This window comes from Anser anser (assembly GCF_964211835.1).
Source record: "Anser anser genome assembly, chromosome: 3".
Lineage (NCBI taxonomy): Eukaryota > Metazoa > Chordata > Aves > Anseriformes > Anatidae > Anser > Anser anser.
In genome coordinates this window covers 111,113,422-111,127,832 of record NC_139722.1, presented here as the reverse complement: position 1 = coordinate 111,127,832, position 14,411 = coordinate 111,113,422, and the positions used below count along the sequence as shown (strand labels likewise).

Genomic DNA, 14,411 nt, shown 5'->3' with positions numbered 1-14,411 from the left:
CTGGCACCACTGGGGAAGCAGTGAAGTGAGTCCAGAGAGTGCACTGGCACCACCGATGATGCAGTACAGTGAGTCCTGTGAGTGCACTGGCACTACTGGGGATGTAGTGCAGTGACTCGAGAGAGTGCACTGGCACCACTGGGGATGCAGTGCAGTGAGTCCAGAGAGTGCACTGGCACCACTGGGGATGCAGTGCAGTGAGTCCAGAGACTTCACTGGCACCACTGGGAATGCAGTGCAGTGAGTGCAGAGAGTGCACTGGCACCACTGGGGATGCAGTGCAGTGAGTCCAGAGAGTGCACTGGCACCACTGGGGATGCACTGCAGTGAGTCCAGAGAGTGCACTGGCACCACTGGGGATGCACTGCAGTGAGTCCAGAGAGTGCACTGGCACCACTGGGGATGCACTACAGTGAGTCCAGAGATTGCACTGGCACCACTGGGGATGCAGTGCAGTGAGTCCAGAGAGTGCACTGGCACCACTGGGGATGCAGTTTAGTGAGTCCAGAGAGTGCACTGGCACCACTGGGGATGCACTTCAGTGAGTCCAGAGAGTGTACTGACACCACTGGGGATGCGGTGCAGTGAGTCCAGAGAGTGCACTGGCACCACTGGGGATGCAGTGCAGTGAGTCCAGAGAGTGCTCTGGCACCACTGGGGATGCACTGCAGTGAGTCCAGAGAGTGCACTGGCACCACTGGGGATGCAGTGCAGTGAGTCCAGAGAGTGCACTGGCACCACTGGGGATGCAGTGCAGTGAGTCCAGAGAGTGTACTGGCACCACTGGTGATGCAGTCCAGTGAGTCCAGTGAATGCACTGGCACCACTGGGGATGCTGTGCAGTGAGTCCAGAGAGTGCACTGGCACCACCTTTGATGCAGTACAGTGTGTCCAGTGAGTGCACTGGCACCACTGTGGATGCAGTGCTGTGACTCCGGAGAGCGCACTGGCACCACTGGGGATGCAGTGCAGTCAGTCCAGTGAGTGCACTGGCACCACTGGGGATGCAGTGCAGTGAGTGCAGAGAGTGCAATGGCACCACTGGGGATGCACTTCAGTGAGTCCAGAGAGTGCACTGGCACCACTGGGGATGCAGTGCAGTGAGTCCAGAGATTGCACTGGCACCACTGGGGATGCAGTGCTGTGACTCCAGAGAGCGCACTGGCACCACTGGGGATGCAGTGCAGTGAGTCCAGAGAGTGCACTGGCACCACTGGGGATGCACTGCAGTGAGTCCAGAGAGTGCACTGGCACCACTGGGGATGCAGTGCAGTGAGTCCAGAGAGTGCACTGGCACCACTGGGGATGCACTGCAGTGAGTCCAGAGAGTGCACTGGCACCACTGGGGATGCACTACAGTGAGTCCACAGAGTGCACTGGCACCACTGGGGATGCTCTGCAGTGAGTCCAGAGATTGCACTGGCACCACTGGGGATGCAGTGCAGTGAGTGCAGAGAGTGCACTGGCACCACTGGGGATGCACTTCAGTGAGTTCAGAGAGTGCACTTGCACCACTGGGGATGGGTTTCAAGCCAACTGCATTAACCGCTCATGCTTCTTTCTTATGAGACGTTAGTAAACCAATTACATAGCCTTGTCAAGACTAAATCACAGGTAAAAATCCTGTACATCTCATGTGGCCAACCACTCCCAACTAGGATTCCAAGAACCAGGAGGTTCGGTGAAAATAGGGCTAGTGCTATTAGAGGGGTGATTATTAGGGTAAGCCCTAAGCTGTCTTTAATGGAGAAGTATGGGTGGAATGGGATTTTGTCGCAGTCTGATACGATTCCTAGTGGGTTATTTGAGCCTGATTCGTGTAGGAAGGTTAGGTGGACTAGGGTGATTCCTGCAATTAGGAAGGGCAGTAGGAAGTGGATGGCGAAGAATCGGGTTAAGGTTGGATTGTCTACTGAGAATCCTCCTCAGGCTCATTCTACTAGAGTTTGCCCAATGTACGGGATGGCTGAGAATAGGTTGGTGATTACGGTTGCCCCTCAGAATGACATTTGTCCTCATGGTAGGACATACCCTACGAAGGCAGTTGCTATTAGGGTGAGTAGGAGGATTACTCCTGTGTTTCAGGTTTCTTTGTATAGGTAGGAGCCGTAGTAGAGGCCTCGTCCGATGTGTAAGTAGATGCAGATAAAGAAGAGCGAAGCACCGTTGGCGTGGAGGTTGCGGATGAGCCATCCGTACTGGACGTCTCGGCATGTGTGAGCTACTGAGGAGAAGGCGAGTGAAGTGTCTGCGGTGTAGTGTATGGCTAGTAGCAGGCCTGTTAGGATTTGTGTGGCTAAGCAGATGGCTAGAAGGGAGCCGAAGTTTCATCAGGCAGAGATGTTGGAGGGGGCGGGTAGGTCGATTAGGGAGTTGTTGATTATTTTTAGTAGGGGATGGGATTTGCGGATGTTAGGGGCCATTAGTGAGTCTGTGTGTTATTAGGATTATTACCAGGATGGAGAGGGCGAAGGATCCTAGGTAGGCCTTAATTAGCCCTGTGTGTATTGAGGTTGCGGCTTTGCTTGCGGCTACTTGTAGTTCAGCAAGGCCCTCTGGCCCTATTTTTTTGAGTCAGGAGAGGTCGATCAAGTGTAGGGCAATGTTTTGTCCCTTTTCTAGTAGGTTTTTGGAGAAGAATCGGTGTACTAGGGGGTTGAAGTACCCTAATGCAGAGGAGAAGTTTATGAGGGGGTTTGGTTTGGGGTGAGTGAGGGTGTGTGTTATGTTTGATAGTTCTAGGGCTAGGACGATTCCTAGGATTGTTATGAGGATGGCAGCGGTTTTGGTGATAAGGGGTATGGTTATTGGGGGGGTTTTGGTTGGTGTGATGAAAGAGGTAATGATTATTCCTGCTGTAATGCTGCCTAGGGCGAGTCGGGTTAGGGGGGCGGTGATTAGTGGGTTGTTTTCGTTTATTGATACTATTGGGGGGATTCGGGTTTGTCCAGCTTGGACTAGGATGGTTATGCGGATGCTGTAGGTTGCGGTGAATGCTGTGGCTATAAGGGTTAGGAGTAGGGCTCAGGTATTTAGGTATGATGTGTTTAAGCTTTCGATGATGAGGTCTTTTGAGTAGAATCCGGCTAGGAATGGGGTTCCTATCAGCGCCAGGTTTCCGATGGTTAGGCAGGAAGTAGTGACTGGGAGTATTTTCTGTAGGCCTCCTATCTTTCGGATATCTTGTTCTCCGTTTAGGTTGTGGATGATAGACCCTGAGCATAGGAATAGTATGGCTTTAAAGAAGGCATGGGTTGAGATGTGTAGGAAGGCTAGTTGTGGGAGGTTTAGTCCGATAGTGACTATTATTAGTCCTAGTTGGCTGGATGTTGAGAAAGCAATGATTTTTTTGATGTCATTTTGGGTTAGGGCGCATGTGGCAGCGAATAGGGTTGATAGAGCACCTAGGCATAGGCAGGCAGTTAGGGCTGTCTGGTTGGTGGCTAGCAGGGGGTGCATGCGGATGAGCAGGAAGATTCCGGCTACTACTATGGTACTGGAGTGCAGTAGGGCTGATACTGGGGTGGGGCCTTCTATTGCTGCGGGCAGTCATGGGTGGAGTCCAAATTGGGCGGATTTTCCTGCGGCTGCGAGGATTAATCCTATGAGGGGGAGGATTGGGGTTTGGTGGGGGTGTACGGCTTGTTGGATCTCTCAGGTGTTGAATGTTGAAGCTAGTCATGCTATGCTCAGGATCAGTCCGATGTCTCCGATTCGGTTGTAGATTACGGCTTGTAGGGCGGCGGTGTTGGCATCTGCTCGGCCTTGTCATCAGCCGATGAGAAGGAAGGACATGATTCGTACTCCTTCCCAGCCTACGAATAGGAGGAATATGTTGTTTGCGGTTGTTAGGAGGAGTATGGCGACTAGGAATGTCAGTAGGTAGGTGAAAAATTTTGTTACGTATGGCTCTGAGGCCATGTATCATATGGCGAATTGTAGGATTGATCATGTTACAAATAGGGCGATTGGAAGAAATGTTATTGAGTATTGGTCTATTTTTAGGCTCAGGGGGATTTTAAAGTTTATAATGAATTTTCACTCCCAGTGGCAGGTGACAGATTCTACTCCCGAGTAGATGAATGCGGTTGTAGGGGCTAGGCTAATTAGGAATGCGGTTTTAACAGCGCGGGTGGTGGCTTGTGGGGTGTTTTTAAAGTTTTTAAATAGAAATGGCAGGATGATTGGGGTTAGGAGGATTGTCAGCGTGAGTAGTGTGAGGGAGTTGATTAGTAGTGTGGGGTTCACTACTTTTACTTGGATTTGCACCAAGATGGGTGGTTCCTAAGACCAGTGGATTGCTGTTATCCTTTAAAAGTAAGGGGGCTGAGGTTTTAGGCTCAGATGTAAGAGTTAGCAGCTCTTGTTGGTTAAACCCTCCCCTCGGCAGGTAAGAAGGTTTGAACTTCTATTCTTAGAATCACAGTCTAATGTTTGGTTTAAACTATACTTGCATGAGGGGATTCCGGAGATCAGTTCGGGTTTGAGGATTAGGAGGAATATTGGGATAATGTGGAGTGTTATGAGCAGGTGTTCTCGCGTGGTTGAGTTTTGCATAGATGTGATGTGGGAGGGGATTGAGCCTCGTTGGGTCATTAGTAGTATGAATAAGGTGTAGGAGGCGGTTAGTAGGGTTGCGATTCCTGTTAGGATGATCGTGAAGGCAGATCAGTTGAATAAGGTGATTATAATGGTTAGCTCTGCTATGAGGTTTGTTGTTGGGGGTAAGGCTATGTTTGTTAGATTGGCCAGCAATCATCAGGTAGCTATGAGTGGTAGGAGAGGTTGTAGGCCTCGTGTGAGTAGTAGAATTCGGCTGTGCGTACGTTCATAGTTTGTGTTGGCTAGGCAGAATAGTATGGAGGAAGTTAGTCCATGGGAAATTATTAGGATCATTGCCCCTGAGAATGATCAGTGGGTTTGGATTATTCCTGCGGCGATAACTAGGCCTATGTGGCTAACGGATGAATAAGCGATTAGTGATTTTAGGTCTGTCTGTCGTAGGCAGATTGAGCTAGTCATTAGGGCGCCTCATAGGGCCAGGGTTAGGAAGGGGTAGTGCAGGAGGTTGGACAGTGGGCCCATAAATAGAGTGACTCGTATAATTCCGTATCCTCCTAGCTTTAGTAGTAGGGCGGCGAGGAGTATTGAGCCTGCGATGGGTGCTTCTACGTGGGCTTTTGGCAGTCAGAGGTGTAGGCCGTATAGTGGGGCTTTTACTATGAATGCTATGAGCAGTGCTAGACCTGATAGTATTCCTGTCCATGAGGTGGATAGGGTTGGGTGGGTTAGTTGTAGGGTTGGCAGGTGCAGGGTGCCAATTTTCACGTATAGGTGTATGATTGTGATTAGCAGGGGTAGAGAGCTTACTAGCGTGTAGAATAGCAGGTAGATGCCAGCGCTTAGGCGTTCTGGTTGGTTCCCCCATCGGGTGATTAAGATTAGGGTGGGAATGAGGGTTGCTTCAAATGAGATGTAAAATAGTGCTAGTTCTGTGGTGGAAAAGGCTAGTAGGATGAATGGCTGGACTGCGACTAAGGTTGAGATAAAGATTCGTTTGCGTTGTAGGGGTTCTTGTTGCAGGTGGTTTTGGCTTGCTATGAGTGGGAGTAGTCAGCAGGATAGTACTAGGAGGGGGGATGAGATTTGGTCAATTCCTGTTCAGTTGGATAAAAATTTGTAGGGGTAGTAGGTTGGGATTAATCACTGTAGGCTTAGGGCAGCGATTAGGAGGCTGTATAAGGTGGTGTTAGTCCATAGAAATTTTGGTGGAGACAGCAGGGCTGTTGGAAGAAGTATGATTGTGGGTAGGATGATTTTTAGCATTGCAGGAGGTTTAGGTTGTGTAGATGGTCGGAGCCATGTGTGCGGGTGGAGGCTACTAGGATGGCCAGGCCTGTGCCCGCCTCACACGTTGAGAAGGTTAGCATGAGAATTGGTACCATGGTGAATGAGGAGACTTGGTTTTCGATGGATCATATTGATAGGCCTACGAATATCGATAATATTATGCTTTCAAGGCATAGTAGGGCGGATACTAGGTGGGTTCGGTGGAAGGCTAGCCCTAGTCCGCTGAAAATGAAGGCTGAGTAGAAGCTTAAATGTAGGGGCGACATAAGAAAGTTACAGGGTTGGCTGTAATCTGCTGGGTCGAAACCAGCTATCTTTTTGGTTAGACTAACTTTCTGTTATTCTGCTCATTCTAGGCCCCCTTGAATTCACTCGTAGGCCAGTCCGAGTGTTAGGAGAAGGAGGATCACTACAGTTCAGGTGAGGGTCATTAGGGGGGATTGGAGTTGGACGGCTCATGGCAGGGGGAGTAGGAGGGCGATTTCTAGGTCGAATAGGACGAACAGGATGGCTACTGAGGAAGAATCGGACTGAGAATGGTAATCGAGCAGATCCAAGTGGGTCGAATCCACATTCGTACGGTGAGAGTTTCTCTGAGTCGGGGTTTATTTGGGCGAGTCAGAAGTTTAATGCGGTTAGGGCGGCGCTTAGGATTGATGATAGGGCGAATATGAACATGAGTGCGTTCATTGCTCTCCTCTGGGTTTATACCAGATTCTAGAGATTGGAAGTCAATTGTAATTAATATACTAGAAGAGCAAGATCCTCATCAGTAGATGGTTATGTAGAGGAATAGTCAGATGACGTCTACGAAGTGTCAGTATCAGGCTGCTGCCTCGAATCCGAAGTGGTGGTCTGATGTAAAGTGGAACTTGATCAGTCGGAAGAGGCAGACGGTCAGGAAGGAGGATCCGATGATTACGTGGAGTCCGTGGAATCCAGTGGCAACGAAGAAGGTAGATCCGTAGACGCTATCGGCGATTGAGAATGGGGCTTCGTGGTATTCTATTGCTTGTAGGGCTGTGAAGTAGAATCCCAGGAGGATCGTTAGGGTTAGGGCGTGGATGGCGTGTTTTCGGTTTCCTTCTGTGATGCTGTGATGGGCTCACGTTACGGTAACGCCTGAGGCTAGTAGGATGGCTGTGTTTAGTAGGGGGACTTCTATCGGGTTGAGTGGTTTAATTCCTGTTGGGGGTCATTGGCCTCCTAGTTCTGGGGTTGGGGCCAGGCTCGAGTGGAAGAACGCTCAGAAGAACCCTAAGAAGAAGAATGCTTCGGATGTGATGAAAAGGATTATGCCGTATCGTAGGCCTTTTTGGACTGTGGGAGTGTGATGGCCTTGGAAGGTGCTTTCTCGTACAATGTCTCGTCATCATTGGAGTATTACTAGGAGTATTGAGATGAGGCCTAGGGTTAGTAGTATGGATGAGTTGTAGTGGAATCACATGATTAATCCTGAGGTTGTGAGTAGGGCGGCGGCTGCCCCGAAGATTGGTCAAGGGCTTGGGTCAACTATGTGGTATGAGTGTGCTTGGTGTGCCATTAGATGTTTTCTTGTAAGTATAGGCTTAGAAGGAGCACGAAGACGTAGGCCTGGATTATGGCTACTGCTACTTCTAGGATGGTTAGGAGTAGTAGGATGATTATTGTTAGGATGGATACTGCAGGAAGGGTGGGTATTAATGCAATGGAGGCTGTAGAGATGAGTTGGATGAGTAAGTGTCCTGCTGTAAGGTTGGCTGTAAGGCGGACTCCGAGGGCTAGGGGGCGGATTAGTAGGCTGGTTGTTTCGATCAGGATTAGTGCGGGGATTAGGGGTGTAGGGGTACCTTCGGGTAATAGGTGGGCTAAAGAGGCTGATGGTTGGTTTCGTAGGCCTGTTAGTAGTGTGGCGAGCCATAGTGGGAAGGCTAGGGCTATGTTCATAGATAGTTGGGTGGTTGGGGTGAATGTATATGGAAGGAGGCCTAGAAGGTTGATTGTAAGAAGTATGATTATTAGGGATGTAAATATTATGGCTCATTTGTGGCCATTTTTGTTGAGTGGGACTATTAGTTGTTTTGTGATTAGGTGAAGGAGTCATGTTTGGATAGTAGAAAGGCGGTTGTTGATTCATCGGTTGTTTGGGGACGGGAATAGTAGGGCTGGGAAGAGTAGGGATAGTAGGATTAAGGGGATGCCAAATAGATTGGGGCTGGAAAATTGGTCAAAGAAGCTTAGGTTCATGGTCAGGATCATGGTGTGGGTTTGGTAGTGAGGGAGGTCTTATTTGATGGGGGGTTGGTTGTGGTGAAGGCTAGTAGTTTTGGTTGGATGAGGAGTGCTAGGGTTAATCAGGTTATAATTATGATTGAAAATCATGGTGCGGGGTTAAGCTGTGGCATATCATTAAGGAGGGGGAAGTCCCTCTTTGGCTAGCTTAAAAGGCTAGTGCTGTTGCATAGCTTCTTAATGATTAGGATGATGATAGAAGGGACGATCAGGCCTCGAAATGTGGGAGTGGGGTTGATTCTACTACAATGGGTATGTAGCTGTGATTAGCCCCGCAAATTTCTGAGCATTGTCCGTAAAAAATCCCAGGCCGGGTGGTAATGAATGAAGTTTGGTTTAGTCGGCCTGGGATTGCGTCTGTTTTAACTCCGAGCGTTGGGACTGCTCAGGAGTGGAGTACGTCTCCTGCAGTAATGATCACGCGGATGGGGGATTCTATTGGGATAACTACGCGGTGGTCAACTTCTAGCAGTCGGAAGTGGCCGTTGGGTAAGTCTGGGGTGGGCACTATGTAGGAGTCGAATGATAGGTCTTTGAAGTCTGTGTATTCGTAGCTTCAGTATCATTGGTGGCCGATGGCTTTTAGGGTGAGGTCTGGTTCATCGATTTTGTCCATTATGTAGAGGATTTGTAGGGATGGGAGGGCGAGGAGTACCAGGACGATAGCAGGTAGGATTGTCCAGATCAGCTCTACTTCTTGGGCGTCTACAGCATTGGACGAGAGTTTTTCTGTTAGTATGTGGGCTAAAAGGTAGAGAACTAGGCTGCAGATAGCTAGGGCAACGATTAGGGCGTGGTCGTGGAATTCAACGAGTTCTTCTATGATGGGTGATGAGGCGTCTTGGAATCCTAGTTGGGAGTGGTTGGCCACATGAGATGTACAGGATTTTTACCTGTGATTTAGTCTTGACAAGGCTATGTAATTGGTTTACTAACGTCTCATAAGAAAGAAGCATGAGCGGTGAATGCAGTTGGCTTGAAACCAGCATGTGAGGGTTCGATTCCTTCCTTTCTTGTACTTGGACGAAGGCCGGTTCCTCGAAAGTATGGTATGGGGGAGGGCAGCCGTGGATTCATTCAACGTTTGTGGTAGTTAGTTCTGGTTGTAGGACTTTTCGTTTGGCCGGAAAGGCTTCTCAGATGATGAATATTAGTATGATTACGGCTACTATTGAGATTAGGGAGCCGATGGAGGAAATGGTGTTTCATAGTGTGTAGGCGTCGGGATAGTCCGAGTATCGTCGGGGTATTCCTGCTAGGCCTAGGAAGTGCTGGGGGAAGAACGTTAGGTTTACTCTTGTAAATATTACCCCGAAGTGGGCTTTTGCTCATGTTTGGTGTAGGGTAAACCCAGTGAGTAGTGGGAATCAGTGAGTAAATCCTGCTAGAATGGCAAAGACGGCGCCTATGGATAGGACGTAGTGGAAGTGGGCAACTACGTAGTACGTGTCGTGCAGGGCGATGTCTAGGGAAGAGTTTGCAAGAACGATTCCTGTTAATCCTCCGATGGTAAATAGGAAGATAAATCCTAGAGCTCATAGTATTGGGGGGGGTCTCATTTGATTGTTCCTCCGTGCAGGGTGGCTAGTCAGCTAAATACTTTGATTCCGGTAGGGATGGCAATGATTATAGTGGCTGATGTAAAGTAGGCTCGGGTATCAACGTCTATTCCTACTGTAAACATGTGGTGAGCTCAGACGATGAATCCTAGGAAGCCGATGGATAGTATGGCTCAGACTATTCCCATGTAGCCGAAGGGCTCCTTTTTGCCTGAGTAGTACGTGACTACGTGTGAGATGATTCCGAACCCCGGTAGGATCAGAATATAGACTTCTGGGTGTCCGAAGAATCAGAATAGGTGTTGGTACAGGATTGGGTCTCCTCCTCCAGCGGGGTCGAAGAATGTGGTGTTTAGGTTTCGATCAGTTAGTAATATTGTAATACCGGCGGCGAGTACGGGGAGTGATAGAAGGAGTAGGATGGCGGTAATTAGTACGGATCAGACAAATAGTGGGGTTTGGTATTGTGAGAGTGCGGGGGGTTTTATGTTGATGGCTGTGGTGATAAAGTTGATGGCCCCAAGGATGGAGGAGATACCGGCTAAGTGGAGTGAGAAGATAGCCAGGTCTACTGAAGCTCCGGCGTGGGCAAGGTTACCTGCTAGGGGAGGGTAGACAGTTCAGCCTGTGCCGGCGCCAGCTTCTACAGTGGATGAGACTAGTAGTAGGAGGAATGATGGGGGGAGGAGTCAAAAGCTTATGTTGTTTATTCGCGGGAATGCTATGTCGGGGGCACCGATTATGAGGGGGACTACTCAGTTGCCGAATCCTCCGATCATGAGCGGATGCAGTGCAGTGAGTCCAGAGAGTGCACTGGCACCACTGGGCATGCAGTGCAGTGAGTCCAGAGAGTGCACTGGCACCACTGGGGATGCACTTCAGTGACTCCAGAGAGTGCACTGGCACCACTGGGGATGCAGTGCAGTGAGTCCAAAGACTTCACTGGCAAAACTGGTGATGCAGTGCAGTGAGTCCAGAGAGTGCACTGGCACCACTGGGGATGCACTTCAGTGACTCCAGAGAGTGCACTGGCACCACTGGGTATGCAGTGCAGTGAGTCCAAAGACTTCACTGGCAAAACTGGTGATGCAGTGCAGTGAGTCCAGAGAGTGCACTGGCACCACTGGGGATGCACTGCAGTGAGTCCAGAGAGTGCACTGGCAACACTGGGGATGCAGTGCAGTGAGTCCAGAGAGTGCACTGGCACCACTGGGGATGCAGTGCAGCAAGTCCAGAGAGTGCACTGGCACCACTGGGGATGCAGTGCAGTGAGTCCAGAGAGTGCACTGGCACCAATGGGGATGCAGTGCAGTGAGTCCAGAGAGTGCACTGGCACCACTGGGGATGCAGTACAGTGAGTCCAGAGAGTGCACTGGCACCACTGGGGATGCACAGCAGTGAGTCCAGAGAGTGCATTGGCACCACTGGGGATGCAGTGCAGTGAGTCCAGAGAGTGCACTGGCACCATTGGAGATGCAGTGCAGTGAGTCCAGAGAGTGCACTGGCACCACTGGGGATGCAGTGCATTGAGTCCAGAGAGTGCACTGGCACCACTGGGGATGCAGTGCAGTGAGTCCAGAGAGTGCACTGGCACCACTGGGGATGCACTTCAGTGACTCCAGAGAGTGCACTGGCACCACTGGAGATGCACTTCAGTGAGTGCAGAGACTGCACTGGCACCACTGGGGATGCAGTGCAGTGAGTCCAGTGAGTGTACTGGCACCACTGGGGATGCACTGCAGTGAGTCCAGAGAGTGCATTGGCACCACTTGGGATGCAGTGCAGTGAGTCCAGAGAGTGCACTTGCACCCTTGGGGATGCAGTGCAGTGAGTCCAGAGAGTGCACTGACACCACTGGGGATGCAGTGCAGTGAGTCCAGAGAGTGCACTGGCACCACTGGGGATGCACAGCAGTGAGTCCAGAGAGTGCACTGGCACCACTGGGGATGCAGTGCAGTGAGTCCAGAGAGTGCACTGGCACCACTGGGGATGCAGTACAGTGAGTCCAGAGAGTGCACTGGCACCACTGGGGATGCACAGCAGTGAGTCCAGAGAGTGCATTGGCACCACTGGGGATGCAGTGCAGTGAGTCCAGAGAGTGCACTGGCACCATTGGAGATGCAGTGCAGTGAGTCCAGAGAGTGCACTGGCACCACTGGAGATGCAGTGCAGTGAGTCCAGAGAGTGCACTGGCACCACTGGGGATGCAGTGCAGTGAATCCAGTGAGTGCACTGGCACCACTGGGGATGCACTGCAGTGAGTCCAGAGAGTTCACTGGCACCACTGGAGATGCACTTCAGTGAGTGCAGAGACTGCACTGGCACCACTGGGGATGCAGTGCAGTGAGTCCAGTGAGTGTACTGGCACCACTGGGGATGCACTGCAGTGAGTGCAGAGAGTGCATTGGCACCACTTGGGATGCACTGCAGTGAGTCCAGAGAGTGCACTTGCACCACTGTGGATGCAGTGCAGTGAGTCCAGAGAGTGCACTGGCACCACTGGGGATGCAGTGCAGTGAGTCCAGAGAGTGCACTGGCACCAATGGGGATGCACTTCAGTGAGTCCACAGAGTGCACTGGCACCACTGGGGATGCAGTGCAGTGAGTCCAGTGAGTGTACTGGCACCACTGGGGATGCAGTGCAGTGAGTCCAGAGAGTGCATTGGCACCACTTGGGATGCACTGCAGTGAGTCCAGAGAGTGCACTTGCACCACTGGGGATGCAGTGCAGTGAGTCCAGAGAGTGCACTGGCACCACTGGGGATGCACAGCAGTGAGTCCACAGAGTGCACTGGCACCACTGGGGATGCAGTACAGTGAGTCCGGACAGTGCACTGGCACCACTGGGGATGCACTGCAGTGAGTCCAGAGAGTGCTCTGGCACCACTGGCGATGCAGTGCAGTGAGTCCAGAGAGTGCACTAGCACCACTGGGGATGCAGTGCAGTCAGTCCAGTGAGTGTACTGGCACCACTGGGGATGCACTGCAGTGAGTCCAGAGAGTGCACTGGCACCACTGAGAATGCACTTCAGTGAGTCCAGAGAGTGCACTGGCACCACTGTGGATGCACTGCAGTGAGTCCACAGAGTGCACTGGCACCACTGGGGATGCAGTGCAGTGAGTCCAGAGAGTGCACTGGCTCCACTGGGGATGCAGTGCAGTGAGTCCAGAGAGTGCTCTGGCACCACTGGGGATGCAGTGCAGAGAGTCCACAGAGTGCACTAGCACCACTGGGGATGCAGTGCAGTGAGTCCAGAGAGTGCACTGGCAACACTGGGGATGCACTGCAGTGAGTCCAGAGTGTGCACTGGCACCACTGGGAATGCAGTGCAGTGAGTCCAGAGATCGCACTGGCACCACTGGGGATGCACTTCAGTGAGTCCAGAGAGTGCACTGGCACCACTGGGGATGCACTGCAGTGAGTCCAGAGAGTGCACTGGCACCACTGGGGATGCAGTGCAGTGAGTCCAGAGAGTGCACTGGCACCAGAGGGAATGCACTCCAGTGAGTCCAGTGAGTGCACTGGCACCACTGGGGATGCAGTGCAGTGAGTGCAGGGAGTGCACTGGCACCACTGGGGATGCAGTGCAGTGAGTCCAGAGAGTGCAGTGGCACCACTGGGGATGCAGTGCAGTGAGTCCAGAGAGTGCACAGGCAGCACTGGGGATGCAGTGCAGTGAGTCCAGAGAGTGCTCTGGCACCACTGGGGATGCAGTGCAGTGAGTCCAGAGAGTGCACTGGCACCACTGGGGATGCAGTGCAGTGAGTCCAGAGAGTGCACTGGCACCACTGGGGATGCACTGCAGTTACTCCAGAGAGTGCACTGGAACCACTGGGGATGCGGTGCGGTGAGTCCAGAGAGTGCACTGGCACCACTGGTGATGCACTGCAGTGAGTCCAGAGAGTGCACTGGCACCACTGAGAATGCCCTTCAGTGAGTCCAGAGAGTGCACTGGCACCACTGGGGATGCACTGCAGTGAGTCCAGAGAGTGCACTAGCACCACTGGGGATGCAGTGCAGTGAGTCCAGAGAGTGTACTGGCACCACTGGGGATGCACTGCAGTGAGTCTGGAGAGTGCACTGGCACCACTAAGAATGCACTTCAGTGAGTCCAGAGAGCGCACTGGCACCACTGGGGATGCAGTGCAGTGAGTCCAGAGAGTGCACTGGCACCACTGAGAATGCACTTCAGTGAGTCCAAAGAGTGCACTGGCACCACTGGGGATGCACTGCAGTGAGTCCAGAGAGTGCACTAGCACCACTGGGAATGTAGTGCAGTGAATCCAGTGAGTGCACTGGCACCACTGGGGATGCACTGCAGTGAGTCCACAGAGTGCACTGGCACCACTGAGAATGCACTTCAGTGAGTCCAGAGAGTGCACTGGTACCACTGGGGATGCACTGCAGTGAGTCCAGAGAGTGCACTAGCACCACTGGGGATGCAGTGCAGTGAATCCAGTGAGTGCACTGGCACCACTGGGGATGCAGTGCAGTGAGTCAAGAGAGTGCACTGGCACCACTGGGGATGCACTGCGGTGAGCCCAGAGAGTGCACTGGCAGCACTGGGGATGCAGTGCAGTGAGTCCAGAGAGTGCACTGGCACCACTGGGTATGTGGTGCGGTGAGTCCAGAGAGTGCACTGGCACCACTGGGGATGCAGTGCAGTCAGTCCAGTGAGTGTACTGGCACCACTGGGGATGCACTGCAGTGAGTCCAGAGAGTGCACTGGC

General features: G+C 51.8%; 1 long non-coding RNA gene across 1 annotated transcript in view; it reads left to right on the top strand.

The window, feature by feature from the left end:
* The window catches only part of LOC310897992, a 927,268-nt gene that overhangs the window by 724,332 nt on the left and 188,525 nt on the right, over positions 1-14,411 (top strand). The window contains exon 6 of the long non-coding RNA XR_014582875.1: positions 1,677-4,791. This is a non-coding gene — a long non-coding RNA (uncharacterized lncRNA). The remainder of the gene's footprint in view (positions 1-1,676; positions 4,792-14,411) is intronic.